The sequence below is a fragment of the Lissotriton vulgaris genome, chromosome 5, assembly GCF_964263255.1.
Source record: "Lissotriton vulgaris chromosome 5, aLisVul1.2, whole genome shotgun sequence".
In the NCBI taxonomy this organism is placed as follows: Eukaryota; Metazoa; Chordata; class Amphibia; order Caudata; family Salamandridae; genus Lissotriton; species Lissotriton vulgaris.
The window spans coordinates 1,691,159,023-1,691,174,155 of record NC_141693.1 but is presented as its reverse complement, the minus strand read 5'-3'; the positions used below and the strand labels follow the sequence as shown (position 1 = coordinate 1,691,174,155).

General features: G+C 45.4%; 1 pseudogene; it reads right to left on the bottom strand.

The window, feature by feature from the left end:
- Positions 1-8,631: 8,631 nt before the first annotated feature.
- Positions 8,632-10,188, bottom strand: LOC147716970 (endogenous retrovirus group PABLB member 1 Env polyprotein-like; annotated as a pseudogene).
- Positions 10,189-15,133: the final 4,945 nt, after the last annotated feature.

The window sequence follows — 15,133 nt, the reverse complement described above, 5'->3', positions numbered from 1 at the left end:
GGTTGTTGACAGCTTTCTCGATGACTTTGGCCGGGAATGGAAGGAGCGAGATGGGGCGGTAGTTTTTGAGTTTGGTGGGGTCAGCTGTGGGTTTTTTCAGAAGGGCGCTGAGTTCGGCATGTTTCCAGCTTTCCGGGAAGGTGGCGGAGTTAAGGGAGCAGTTGATGACATCTCGGAGGTGGGGTGCGATGACGGAGTCAGCTTTGTTGAAGATGTGGTGAGGGCATGGGTCTATGGGGGATCCTGAGTGGATGGAGTTCATCAGGGGGATGGTGTCCTCAGTGGAGATTGGGTTCCAGTCATTAAGGATGTTCAAGGGGGGTGGGTGTACGGCAAAAGGTAGGGTGGGTTGGTCTCCAGGATGGTTGTCAAAGCTGGTGTGGATGTCTGCTATTTTGTCGTGGAAGAACGAAGCTAGGGAGTCGCAAAGGGCTTGAGAGGGAGTGATGTCGTTGGAGTAGGCAGTGGGGTTGGTAAACTCTTTGACGATGTTGAATAATTCCTTGCTGTTGTGGGCGTTGTTATCAAGTCGGTCTTTGAAAGCGGCTTTCTAGGCGGTTCGGATCAGTTGGTGGTGTATGCGGATGGTGTTTTTGAACGCGTCCCTGGTGCTGGTGATTGGGTCTTTTTTCCATGTCTTCTCAAGGGAGCGACATAGTTTCTTGGATTTCTTAAGATCATCATTGAACCAGGGGGCGTTTTTTGCTGCCTAGTTTGATTTGGCGTTTTTTCAGGGGTGCTAGGCTGTCGGCGCTGTTGGTTAGCCATTGAGTGAAGTTAATGGCTGCTTGGTTGGGGTTCGAAGAGTGGGCAGGGGGGTTTTGAAGAAGCGATGAGGAGATCTGGTCGATGGTGATTTTGTTCCAGTTTCTTCGCAGAGTAGGTTGAGGATGGTTGTGGGTTGTGGTCTTTTTGTAGATAAAGTGAACGCAGCTGTGGTCCGTCCAATGGAGAGCTGTGGTGTGACTGAAGGAGATATGTTTGCTGGAGGTGAAGATAGGGTCGAGAGTGTGACCTGCGTGGTGAGTGGGGTATTAACAAGTTGTTTGAGTCCGAGGTTGGCGAGATTGCCAGCAGGGTATTGGTGTTGCTGTCGTTGCTTTTTTCCAGGTGCAAATTGAGGTCTCCCAATAGAATGTAATCCTCGGAGGGAAGGGCGTGTTGGGTGATAAAGTCAGTGATGTCTTCACTGAATTGTGCACGGGGTCCTGGTGGCCTGTAGAGGAGGGTGCCTCTGAGTGTGCTATTGGGGTCGGTGTGGATCTGGAAGTGAAGGTGCTCGGCGCTAGCGAGGTTGACGTCTGAGATGGTTGAGATGCGGATGGAGTTCTTATGGACGATAGCGATGCCTCCTCCTGTTTGCTTGGTGCGGTCTTTTCGGATGATCTTGTAACCTTCCGGGATGGCAATGGTGATGTCTGGAGCTGAGGAGGCGTTCATCCATGTTTCTGTTAGGAAGGCGACGTCCGATGCATAGAACTGAAAATATACGTTTTATAGAAGTGTTCCCTATAACCAGTGTGTGTAATAAGTTAGAATTCTGTTTAGGCTGAGAAATAAAGGTTCATAGTGTGCACAGGCCTGTTTCATGTAATTCTAGTAGGCCTGGAGAGATAAGGTCGTTTCTTTTGATCTGCATGTGCTAGTTAGAATTAGGTCGTGTTAAGCATAAATCGTGGACCATGCTCGAAGGTTTACGACTTAGGATATAAGCTGGAGGCCGGAATTTGGGGCCCACTTCATGGGTGTCTGTTTGTAGGTGCGAGGGGGTTCCAATCAAGAGAGTGATGAATAGAGCTCTGTTCTGAGAGACAGGCACAGGCCTGGAGGAGGGCTCAGGAATTTCCTGGGGGGTACCGTCTTGCCGGAGAAGAGCCTGAGAAGCAAGGTCAACGCTAACAAGGAGCCCAGAGGAGTATCAGCATGGAAAAAGCCAGAACCGACACCACGTGAGGGGTGTACGTGAGGGGCGTCTCTGAGGGGTGTTTCTACTGTAATTGTGATTTTGTATTAGGGACAGCACCCCTGGGTGGAGTTAGAGCAGATGGCCTGAGGAACCTAAGAGAGCAGATGGGTAGGCAGATAGGGCATAACTGCGATGCACAGATTTACAACAAAGACTAAGGGAAAGTGAGTGATCTTCTTTGGAAGTCACCACAGCTGACACCTTTTTTTTAGGTTAAGATCTTGCTAAGTAGGGATGTCACTTAGTCTAGTGTAGGGACAGTCTAATTTGGATTTTCCTTCCCTTTTGTAAATGTCGCACAAGTTACAACTTGTGTCTATTCTTGCAAACTTGATGATCTTTGAATTAGTTTTGGTGATATTCTTCTGTCGCCGAAGAACATTTAGAGAATTCATGTTTGTATTGATGCCAGTGTATCTTTTGAACCTTATATTGAGATGTTTGTATCTCCAGTTATCTTTGGCTTTATAATAAAACTTTTAAAACTTATTCGTAGTAAGTGGTTCTTCAGAGTTGTGTAAAGTCTTAAACTGATTAACCTAGTAGTGGATTGCTTTTTACTCTATGACAGGTAACAAAGGTTCAGTCGACCTGAGTTGGGATCTAGATCTATAGTGATCTGACAAGAGATCAAAAATCCCACCGTAACACCCATGTTCTACACCATGTCGGGACCTCCCACCATTGATACGCAAGGGGAGTACAGTCTCAGACTAGGCCACACCCCCAGCATATGCCACGCCACCTAACGCGGCCTAGTCGTTACCAGCCGCATCACTATTTAGAGACACGGTCAGCTACAAACACTTCCGCATCCGGAAACTTCCTCAGTTCCAGTGTCTCAGTACCTCCGCAACTGATTCAGCAGGTAAGCCCTAGTACCCCGCAGTATCTGACGGCCTCAGTCAACATGCAGCTTTTGTTTCTCCAACTTGTCCTGGCACAGTTGCTCTGCCACCCATGTTGGTATCCAATCTCTCACTTCCTCTTTGCTTCCAGACTGGCACCCACCTCCCCATACCCAAAACGACCAACCGCACTGACGCCATTGATTCAACAGGATAAGACTCCCACCACTGTTACCTTAATAGGGACTGTTCCATGTCTCCCCAAGATTCTAATCATAGCCCCCCCACTTCTTTTTACAGCAGAGAATTTTCTTACACGTTCCGCTCAGTACCAACTCATCCTCACAGGCACCGGACAGCAGAGGGCTCATCCCTGATCTCCACAGGGTAAGACCTCAGCCGGCCGCCCTTTTCTAAATACCACTCCACCCACCTCCCACTCTCATTATCGGCCAATTTTCGCTATCATATTTACTTGTTCCCCCCCCCCCCCCTCGCTTCACCACAGGACTCAAGATATCTCAATTGCTGCGCTACCGCCGGCCCTCCATTCCTTGAAACACTGGACAACCACTCCCCTCCAGCCTCACTGATCACCACAGGAGGCGCTCCATTCAACCAAGCTTCTTCACAGCCCCAGGCCGGGTTGGAAGTATCACAGGCCATGAGGTGAGCTCTACTTCCATTGCATTGGGCTTGTAAACTGTTTCTTTCAGTGCCCAGCTTAGGAATTTGAATTCCCTTCAGTCCCGTACGGACCGCTTATCCTTGCCCTCTTCTTTCCTTGTCTTGTTAGGGACCTGATCACAGACTTATCAAACATCACACAGATATTTACTCCATCTTGTTTTTCCTAGAAGCGTTTCCGTCAGGTCTCCCTGCCTTTTTAATCTTGTTAACACATCATCATCTTTTCATACTCTGCCTAGATTCTCACCTGGCATTGTACCTCAGGCCTCAATACCTAGTTCATACACGTCTCTTTCACGTTCGGTCTTTTCCTACTTACAGATTGTTTTAACTTAGCTCTCTGGTGAGCATCAGCATGCTTGGTCAGCCACCCTACCCCTATAACCTCGGCTTCAACAAGACAGTACACCCACCTTGTCACTTGTCAACACTGGGAGCCACTACCGTTTTTCAATTTATATGTCACACCACTTATGATCTTTTGCTTTCCCACGGTTTCATCATGGTAAGCACACCATGACAGCGGCACTTGCACAATAAAGTCACTTTTTACAACCATGTCCTGACCTTCACCACATGTTCAACTTACACTTTGGGTGATCCCTTCTCCCCGGTCCCATTGAGGTTTGTGTGCCCCATGTAAATAAGTTTCTCCAATTGTATTTTGAACTTCCCTCACCCCAAATTTTGTATCCTCCTCAGCCCTGAAGAGTCACAGGCTCACTGCACTGTGACAAAACACGTTTCGGCTGATTGTTTGATTTCATTTTGTTTTTGCTGATTAAACATTTCAAAGACTTTACTGGTGTTGACCTCAGAAACTTTTGAAACTTTTTAAGAGACTATCGAACCATTGTTTTATCCCCACCACGTGTACCCAGGACTGTGCCAATCAAATCATTGTGGGTTCCTGACTCACAATACAACGGGGGCTACTGGGTAGTTCCCGCAATCTGGTGGCACCGTACTAACCAGAAACTAGACATACCCTAAACGCACACTAGTCAGAGCACCTATCTTTCTGATCATATCTAAAAACCCTACTCCTATTCTTTAGCGTATGATATGATGTTTATGCTGTAGGGTCGGACCAGGCTTCATGATCCTGGTGACCACCTCATTCGCTTTCATCTAAGAGTCTGCTTCCAGTCTTAGTCTCCAGTCATAGGTGACAGCCTAAAGCATTATGGGTATTGTAGTTTATTTTTTCATCCATTGAAATGATTAGATTAGCATGCCTGATAGCAATGGTTTGTAGGTGACAAGCTGAGGACTGCGGTCTAAGAACGTGATGACATGGAGTGAGGTGGTCATCCTAACTATAACGAACATGCCTTATTTTGCCCAGGTTTATCTATGATTGTTTCATAAAGAGTTTCAGTAGTAATTTGCTGAAGCATATGCAGTTCATTCTGTGTATGGAATTTGCAATAACGAATTGCACAGAGCACACACAATTGGGCATACTTATGTGTGTGCAACAGATTTTATGGCATATGAATATTTTGGTGCATGCATCTGAAGGATAACCTATGGCTGAATTTCTGGTAACATTTGAAAGGAGGGGCCCTGGAGGAAGTTGAATGGCAGAAGGCATTTAGGGGTCCTAGGGAGCTAGCAATATCTGCCCACTTGCACCTGTCCAATTACACTACCTCCACAAAACCTACATGACTGCCCAGCAACTGGGTTATGCAGGTATCCTTTAAGACCTCATATGTGTGTGCTGCCAATTTCCAAGAGCAGACTTATTTCATATACTCTGGCAGTGTCTATGGATTGCTTACTTCTGGTCCCAAATTATAAAGCCCTCTCGGCGATCCTCGACAAATCAATCCTGTTGACTCAGAAAGTGGCACTGTTAGGGATAATGGATGACTTTGGGTGGACATGGGGTGATAGGGCTCTGGTGATTTTGGCAGCTCAAGTGACCAAAAGAGACATAGCACAATCCTGGAAACAGTCGGTCCCGCCGCAGTTGGCGGTGTGGCATGCTGGTATGGATTGGTCTGCCAAGCAGGAAGAACCAATGTATATTGCCTGCGGCTGTCAGCAAAATTCCTCAAGATAGGGTAAATGGTGGAATTTCCATCGATTTTCCTCTTTGATGGATACTATGCCTACTGATTTAGTTTGATGCGTGGTGTGCTGCGGTGGGGATGATGGGTGGTTGGGACTGAGGACTTGGAGCATTGTTTTTGTTTATGAAATTTTGTTTTCATTTGTACCATCTTTGTCAAAACCAAAGAAAATGTAAAAAAAACAAAAGAAATGAAAGAAAAGTGACAAGAGACAATGTGGAATGTCGGGTTGGTTACAGGAATGTACATTTGGGAATTATATTAAAATCCACTTACTAATAATAATTCTAATATGTATACTAATAAATCTGAGCTTAATTGGTTCACTACTTCAATACTCGCCTACAGTGGCTAACCACTTTGCAAAGCTGGCTACAGAATGATTTCATTACCAGTCTGTTCATTGCCTCGTATTCTAATCTTCCTTTCCACAGTTGTTAGCCTATGAAGCATGCCTGGACCCTGGAGGTAATCAAGGGTTAAAGTTTCATCAAGGGGCACAGTCCTTCAAAAGGTGGAGAGTGCCTGGGTCAGAGTACTATCACAATAATAATAATAATAAAGAAATTTGTAAAGCGCATGGTTACGCCATCTCGGCGTGTCCCCGCGCTAAGGGAGAGGGAGGTGGAATTTACCGCAACTGAGGGTCACACCATGCTAAGCAGTGAACAAGTAAGTTTTCAGCAGCTTTCTAAATTTAGCTTCCGAGCTTTCTAGCCTAAGTTTTAGAGGGAGCTTATTCCAGTTCTGAGCAGCCAGGACCCGGAAAGAAAGACCTCCCATTTTGGCCTTCTTTACCTTAGGGATTACCAACTGCCCTGTCCCACTGGACCTAAGAGACCTTCTTGGAACATACCTGGTGACCAGTCCCTCAGATATGCCGGGCCAACATTCTGAGAAATGCGATGACAGGTAAGTAACGTCTTGAACATAACACTTTTCTTGACTGGGAGCCAGTGCAACGAGTCAAAGGCCCTTTTTGAAGCCGCACTCCTGGGCTGCATAAGATCCAGCCGTGCGGCAGCATTCTGTAGGACCTGTAATCTCCGAAGGCCCTTAGACGTGGCTCCCAGATAAAGTATGTTCCCGTAGTCAAGACGAGATGTAATAAGAACATGTATCATCATTTTACTGGCACCTAATGGGAGGAGATCCAGCGTTTTCCGCAGTTTTTTTAGTACTCCAAAACATTTCCCAACTACGCGTCTAATATGTATGTCATAGGAGAGAGTGGAGTCCACACAGATCCCCAGATTTTTTGCCTCAGAGCAAGGTGTCGGGGTAGGGCCCAGACTCGGAGGCCCCCATTCCAAGGTCCAGCTTGAGGTATCACCTCCCACCACCAGCACCTTGGTCTTGCTGCCGTTCAATTTCAGGCAGTTCTTATCCATCCAGGAGACAAGCTCCTGCATGCAAGCTCTGAAGTTAGAGGCCGCAGTCTTTGGTGCCTGGGATAGGGAGATCAGCAGCTGGGTATCGTCAGCCTAGGAGACTACATCTACTCCAAAGGCCTGTACTATCTCCGCCAAAGGAGACATGTATAGATTAAACAGGTTGGGACTAAGGGCTGAGCCCTGAGGAACTCCCTGCTCCAGTTTAATATCATCGGAGGAGGGTGCACCCTGTCTGACCTGGAAACTGCGCTCTACTAAGAAGGATTTTAACCACCTCAGGGCCGAACCCGAGACACCTCCTTGGTTCAGACACTGCAGCAAGGTGTAATGTGCTACAGTGTCGAAAGCTGCACTGAGATCTAACATAATAAGTGCCATGGTGTGCCCCGCATCAGCCCCTGGTCTGATGGTTTCCGTAGCACGTAGTAGGGCAGTTTCCGTAGCATAACCTGCCCGAAATCCCGATTGTGAAGGATGAAGGAGACTAGCATCTTCCAAATTAGTCATAAGTTGGTGATTAGTCACCTTCTCTGCTACCTTAGCCAAAAATGGCAAAAGCGAAATGGGTCACAAATTTTCTAGTATGTCTTGACTGACATTCGGTTTCTTCATGATTGGGAGAACAATAGCTCGTTTTCCAGTTAGCTGGCAGCGTGTGTAGAGTAAACGAGGTATCTAACACATGTCTGATAAACGGCTCAAGAGTGTCCAAGCTTTCCCTGAAGGACTGGGCTAATTTAAAGCCCTGCGGTGCCAGGGGACAACACCTGAAACCTTCGTGGAGATACCTGTTCCGGCGTACAAATTACAGAGACACAGGACACTTCCTTCGGCGTCAAAGATCAGCGTTTATTTACTGCAGGGACACAGAAATCGCTAGAAGTACAACATAGTGTATGTTCAGAGAGTCTGCTTCAAATTGCAAAAGTGGATCGCTCCTTTTATACACATTTTAGCCATTGCACAACATAACGAACAATAGGTTACAACTCAGTTCCCACAGTAAACTACAAAAGGATCGCATTCATGTTTTCAGAAGCCCGGAACATAATTACAGAAACATGTCGGTTCCCAACTGTAAAGGCACACTATCCCACCATTAGGCACATTCCATACTAGTCGTTAACAGCCTAAGAGAAAGGACAGAAACAGGTGCAGGAAAACAAAGACAGACAACAGATTGAAAAGAGTGTGGGGGCAATATCGGAAGCGTGATCACAGGATCAAAGGATTTGAGCCTAACATATGCAAGGCTGAAACAATAGACCGGCACGGCAAGATGAGCCTCGAGCGGAGCCATCTGCTTTTGCCGTGTCACATCCCTAGTCATAAAGGCACACTCAAAGGAATATGCATCTTCCGCAAGAGCTTGGGAATCCCAGGGTCATCAAGCGGACATTGTCCGTTCGCCGGCTACGTGAGGGCAAGAAACAAAATGGATGCCATATCTAAAATGGAACCCGAAGGTTCAGATGAAAAACCTGTAAATAAGACGAACCCTTCCAAGTAGTGTAGCGAAAACACGTACATCTACTAATCTCATCATTTACGGTTCGTAGATACCAAACTCATCCATATCCGAACAAACCCAAAACGTCGGTCCGATTCTCACCGAACCTCAGACGCTCCTTTTGCCCTCATGTAGGCAAGCACTAGTCGGTATCAAAATCAATATCGATATTCATCAGATCGTTTAGATGTTGCTGGAGCATTATTCTATCCATCAATGTCTCTCTGGTAACAGATGGTCTTCTTATACACGTTGTTGCACAAAGGCTACATAAGGCTGGACCACACTGTACACAAAGACAACACGTGAACAGAAACGTCACAACAACCCCTACAATCATCAGAATCTTCCAACCCCAAGTCGACATCAGACCCCAAAACCATCCTAGAAGCGTCTAATCACCTTCGTCCACGTGTATGGACTCGGAGATTTTATGCAACTTCGAGATGGCTTGATAAACAGTTGGAGCATTGTCAGGTATGAAAATACAGCAGCTCGAATGGATCACTTTGCACACACCTCCTCTATCTGCGAGTACAACATCTAGAACCATACGGTTCTGTAATGTCATCAGTCTATCTGCTTGCAGCTCTGCTGTCAGGTTACCAAGAGCACTTGCAGTTATGTTAGCAGTTGATTCTACCACACGAGTCAACTGTCTCAGGTTCCTGCTATTAACCATAGGTCCCCAAAACGGTAGGAAACCCTTAAAGAAGTCTCCTGCTTCTTGACCAGCAGTGTCCTCTTTACTAATAACACCTCTCACAACTCTCGTTTTGTGGTAGTCTGAGGCAACTGTGAAAGTCGGTGGCAAAAGATTCGCGATATAACATGTGCCCGAGAAGTCACGGGGCAACCACGTATAAGCGCGATCATAGCACACAGAATAGGTACCCTTGGCAGTCAGAAATACAGGGGAAGAGAGCATCGGTAAAACGTACGTCTCAGTACAAGCACTCTTCCCAAGCTGAGCTCTCGGATTTCGACCAAGACCTTGCAGACAGAAATGGCCAAGGTGGGGTACAATCCAGATTGGAGACGAGCTCTTAAGCTGTCTATCACCTACTGAAATACTATACTCGGCCTCACTCAGATCCTTGTAGGCTCGCACCTCCTCCTCTGGAATAAGCGATGTATCAAAAATATCTCTATCGAGATCAGCAATCGCTATCGTCAAAGACTTGTGGTACGGGCCAGAACCAAGGTCTGTGGAACGTGGCTCTCGACGGGGGTAGGAATCTAGTGCACTACGGAATATGGTTTGGAATGCCCGAGCTGACCCCTGGGAGCTGTAAGGAAAAACTAAATACGGGATACCCTTATCCATGGTATGTGGCATTAACCCACACACCCAACAGTTGGTAGTGTTCATTACTAACTGATGCTGATGCAAAAGTTGGACAAAGGAATTGTTCATAAATTCCGCACGTCTGACCTGTTCATGTTGGGGCAGAAGATGAAAAGAATGTGGAGAGATAGTGGGATTGAGAACAGAATTCAGATCATGAGAGGGGGAAGTAGGTGAAGTGGAAGGCAACAGTAACTGAATCCCAAAATACACTCCACCCACCAATAACACAGACACAGTTAGGAACAACATGAAAATCTGAAACAAAAAACACTTTGTTTGTAAAATTTTATGCAACTTAGATCTTTGTGCCGACATCATCTCTATTTCTGACAGCTTAGAGAACTCCATCCTCTAAGGACTGTCCGTAACGTTCTTGACGCACCTAATTCTGAGTAGCAATTGTCAATTCCCAGGAGTTCCCAGAAACCGACAAAAGAAACCGACCTAGTGTCAGAGACCTGCCAAACAGAAGTAGGTACCCGTACGGCCCTACGGCCAGCCCAGATGGTAGGTTTAATCAATTAAGCATCCAATTTCATATAAGTCTCCTAGCTGCACAGAAAAGGAACACACGTGATATGTAAAACAAAATTAAAGAACTCAAGATCAGGAAAAATGCAAATGTCCACAATGTTCATAGCAACAGGGAGGGGGTAATGTAGATTCAAAAACAAAAGGGAATTTTTTATTTGTCCTTAGTCACGTGATCGAAGGAAATATCGACATTTTCCAGGTCGAGTTTGTTCTTCAAACAATGGTTCAGGTGGCAAGACAAAGTTCGATTGTTCAGGTAACGGTTCAGAACTTGAATTCTCCAATGCTGAAGACAAAGGTACAGTTCCAGATGATTCAACAAACGTGTCTGGCTGAGCTGGATCTATCTCTACAGGTTGAGCATCACTAAATGGCACAAACTTCGGGATTATATCAGTTTCAGTCGGGGCAAACCCTTTCCTTATCCAATTATTTGTTGGCAATGGGAACGGCACTCTCTTTGTGTGGGTGGCGTGCACCCAATGTTTCCTGCCGTCCAACCGAATTGCAGTCCTCGTTGCCAACAAGACTTGGTAGGGTCCCACGAACCTGGGCTCGAGATTTCGTTTTCTCCCAAAATTACGAATCAGCACCCAGTCTTCAGGTTGGAGTCGATGTCCAGGTCCTTCTGTTTGTGCCGGTAGAGCTTCAAAAACCTGTTGATGAATCAAACTCAATTTAGCAGTCAGATCGTAAAGATAGTCAATCAACATTGGATATTCAATTCTGCTAAATTCCTTAGGCCTTGGAACTCCCCAAACATTCGCAGGACGGCCGAACACAATCTCATATGGGCTAAGCCCTACTCGAGAGTGCACAGTCGCCCTGGTCGACAGGAGAGCTAGAGGCAATGCATCAGGCCATGATAACCCACTCGTTGCTTGGATTTTGGCAAGTTTCAGTTTCAGAGTACCATTGTACCCTTCTACCAAACCCGCCGATTGAGGATGGTTAGCACTATGAAATTTTTGGCGAATACCCAAACCTGCACACACACTCTTCATCACCGTTCCCACAAACTCACTACCATTATCCGACCATACGATCCGTGGCATTCCAAACCTTGGGAAATACTCTTTGAGTAGAACTTTTGCTGTGGACAGGGCAGTATTATCCTTAAGAGGGTATGCCTCAATCCATCTGGAGAACGCACAAACCACAACCAATACATATTTTAAATTATTGCATCTCTCCATATGGATGAAGTCCAACTGGATAACTTCAAAGGGGCATGTAGGAGGAGCAAAATGACCAGGTGGAGTGGGGGTGCCCTTGCCAGGATTATGCATCAAACATACCATACAGTTCCTGACCACTCTCTCAGCACACTTAGCAATCCCATCATTCTTCCATACGGGAGACAACAACTTACATATACCTTTCGTGCTAATATGTGACATGCCATGGGCCATAGTAATAACAGCAAGCACATACGCATCCGGTAACATCAATCTCTGATACTCTGACAAATCAACCCAACATCCATTCATGTCTAACTTCCCCGTGCTTTCTTTCCACTTAGCCTTTTCAGTTTCGGTGGCCTCATTCTGAATCGCTTTCACACTCTCAACTGTGTCCTCACACATACCAGTCTCTGTCGGCCATCTCACTGAACTCGTAACATACATTCGGTTTGTCAGATTCTTGGCCGTTTCCTTAGCAATCTCATCTGCAAACGCGTTACCACGACCAACATCATCTGTAACCTTTCGATGTGCGCTGCATTTAATGATTGCCACTTGCTTAGGCAATGTAAGTGCATCTAAAAGATCGTTCACGAGCTGTCCGTGTTGAATCTTCGTGCCATGAGACGTCATGAATCCTTTCTCTCTCCACAGTCGACCAAAACTATGTGGTACGCCAAACGCATACTGACTATCAGTAAACACATTCACTCGCTTTCCTTTAGACAAAACACACGCTCTCGTTAAAGCAATCAACTCTGCAGCTTGTGCGAAATTCTGACTCAATCTCGCAGTTTCCACAACCGTTCTCAACGTCACTACAGCATACGCAGTCATCACATCACCATTCGGCAACTTGAAGCATGAACCATCTACATACAAAGTACCATCAGGATCTACCAATGGAGTGTTTTTCAGGTCAATACGACCCTTCGTCTCTTCTTCAGTTCTTAAGTAACAGTCATGTGGTGCTACATCACCTGATACCATATGAATCGGCAACAATGTCGCTGGATTCAACACACTACAACGTTTTATCTGTATATGACTTGCCAAAAGTGTCAACTCATACCCGGACAACCTTGCACTCGTCAAGTGTTGAGTCTTCGTTCGATTCCAGAGAGTGTCAACTGCATGCGGAACCATCACTGTAAGCATATTATCCATGACCAGACCTGCGGACTGTCGAATGGACACCGCAGCTGCCGCTGTCGCCCTTAGACAATTTGGCAACGCTCTAGCTACTGGGTCTAAAGTCGAAGAAAAATATGCACATGGACGCTGTTTGCCGCCAAATTGTTGCGTCAAAACACTTAACGCACAACCTTCTCTCTCGTGAACATATAGTGTAAACGGCTTACTGTAATCAGGAGTACCTAACACAGGAGCCGAACACAACGCATCACGCAATTCAGAAAAACTTTTCTGACAATCTTCAGTCCATGGCAAAGGAGTCGGAACATCCTTGCACGTGAGAGCTAACAATGGCTTCGCTAACAATAAGAAGTTTGGAATCCATTGTCTGCAGTATGACGTAATACCTAGAAAGGCATGTACGTCTCTCTGAGTTGTTGGCACAGTCATTCCAGCAATCGCTGCAATTCTTTCTGGGGTCAACCTTCTTCCCTCCTTTGACAATAAGTGACCTAAATAGGTTACTTCTTGACAACAATACTGTAACTTAGAAGGTGACACCTTGTGATGTAAATATATCAATCAAAAAAGGGGAGAAGGACTACTTGTGATCCCACCAAGTTCCTTGGCTTCAAGTATTTTTAATCAAAAGGGGGGAGGGAGGATCACTTGTCCTGTATAACCTGGGTACAGTTCTAACTGGGATGAACTTTGGTAAAAGACCCTCATATACGTGTAGCAATGGTGGTATGGGCGGTATATGTTGGTTCTCCGCCTTCGTTTACACGTCTGTGCAAAATCATAGGGTCAGTTGGTATGCACCCTCCACCAGGAGGAGAACACCCTAGGTTAAAAACAGTAGTGATTAGTGATAGTGGGTGACGTGTGAGTGAATTTATAAAAACAATCCAATCATTCCAGGGAAAATGCACTTTATTGTCCGGGATTGAATTGTGGGTTGAGGATATGGCAGAATATGTCTTTAGAAGTCGTTAGGATTCATACATATTCCATCCTCTAGTGTCTAAACAATGGTCGACATGTTTCAGCCGCGTGTCGCCTGTTAAGGTCAGTGGGGCTTTCTTCAGGACCAGGTGAGTTCTGTGTACAGAGTGACTGATGTCTACTCTTAGATGAAGGTCAAAATTGGACCTGTGGGTGAAACAACAAATTAGCTTCTAGGTTGTGGGTCATAGGGACTTGTGTGTTACTTAGAAAATATTAAAAAATGTTATTCATGAGTGAACTTCGCTGTGAGACTTCATACTTAGCGGGGGACGCCAACCACATACTCATCCTGACATAACAAACATAAATGGGATGGAGAACTAGTTAGAAACTATTAAAAGATGTATTTACACTATCAAGTGCAACCAGTCGGTTTTGTTTTTAAGTCTTATGATCAACATGCTCTACGTGGAGTTCTCATGAATCAGGAGACATGCATTCATCTACCTTTCACATTAGAGTAATTCGGGTGTATCTACATAGTTGTAATAGAATCACTGTGAAATTTGGTACACATAGTTGGAAATAGAATCACTGTTGAGTTTGGTGCATAGAAATATTGCTATGATCAGTTTGAAAGCGCTCTCAGGTGTTTACACTGAGTTCCCCTTTCTGAAAAGAGTCTAAATCTCTCATTTTGACCCTCATAGTGACTCGTGATAGCTTGGCTCTCTAAAGCCGATTCAAGATAGAATAATTAAGCAGGTTGCACATACCTTTCATGCGTTACATGTTTAACTTCTCAAACAGGCTCCAGGAGGTTAAAAGGAGGGGCGCTTCTATAAAACAGAAGCAGACATTCAATGACGGGACAGGCGTGTACTTATCTGTGTCTGTGCCGTGTTCGTCCGATCCGCGATCGCCATACCTCGGCGCTCGCATCTCCTGCATGCAGCTTGTGCTGTCTCTACCTCTCTTGGGCCCGGATGCGGAAGTTACCCTATCTGCTGGGTTAAGTGCTAGTCTCTGGTGTAGATATTAACGAAAGACTATGAAAAAACGGGAAATATTCCGTCAACGATTTAAATTAACAAAATGAGGCTGTTACTTGGTATTAGTTGGGCAATTATTAATGCCTTGATTCAAGTTTGTTGGATCACTTGTCCTATACAAAAAGGGAGGGGAAAAAAGGCTGGTGTAGAAAAAAGACTTCCGTGTATATATACTTCACCACGGTATTTCTGTGTAAATTATAATAATTCTAGAGAGCACCTTTAAGATTTGGAGAAGGTCAGTTGGTGTATTTAGGACACACAGCATAGCCAGTTCGCTCAGTTAAATTATTCAATATAAAGATGTATTGAATAGCCTTGATGCTAAAAGGCTATTACCCATGAATTCCGGATGTATGGTCATACTTTATCCACCTAATATTATATCTCTCTAGTAGTGTAGTGTTCGCAGATTGTATTATTAGGGTCTAAAATTATACT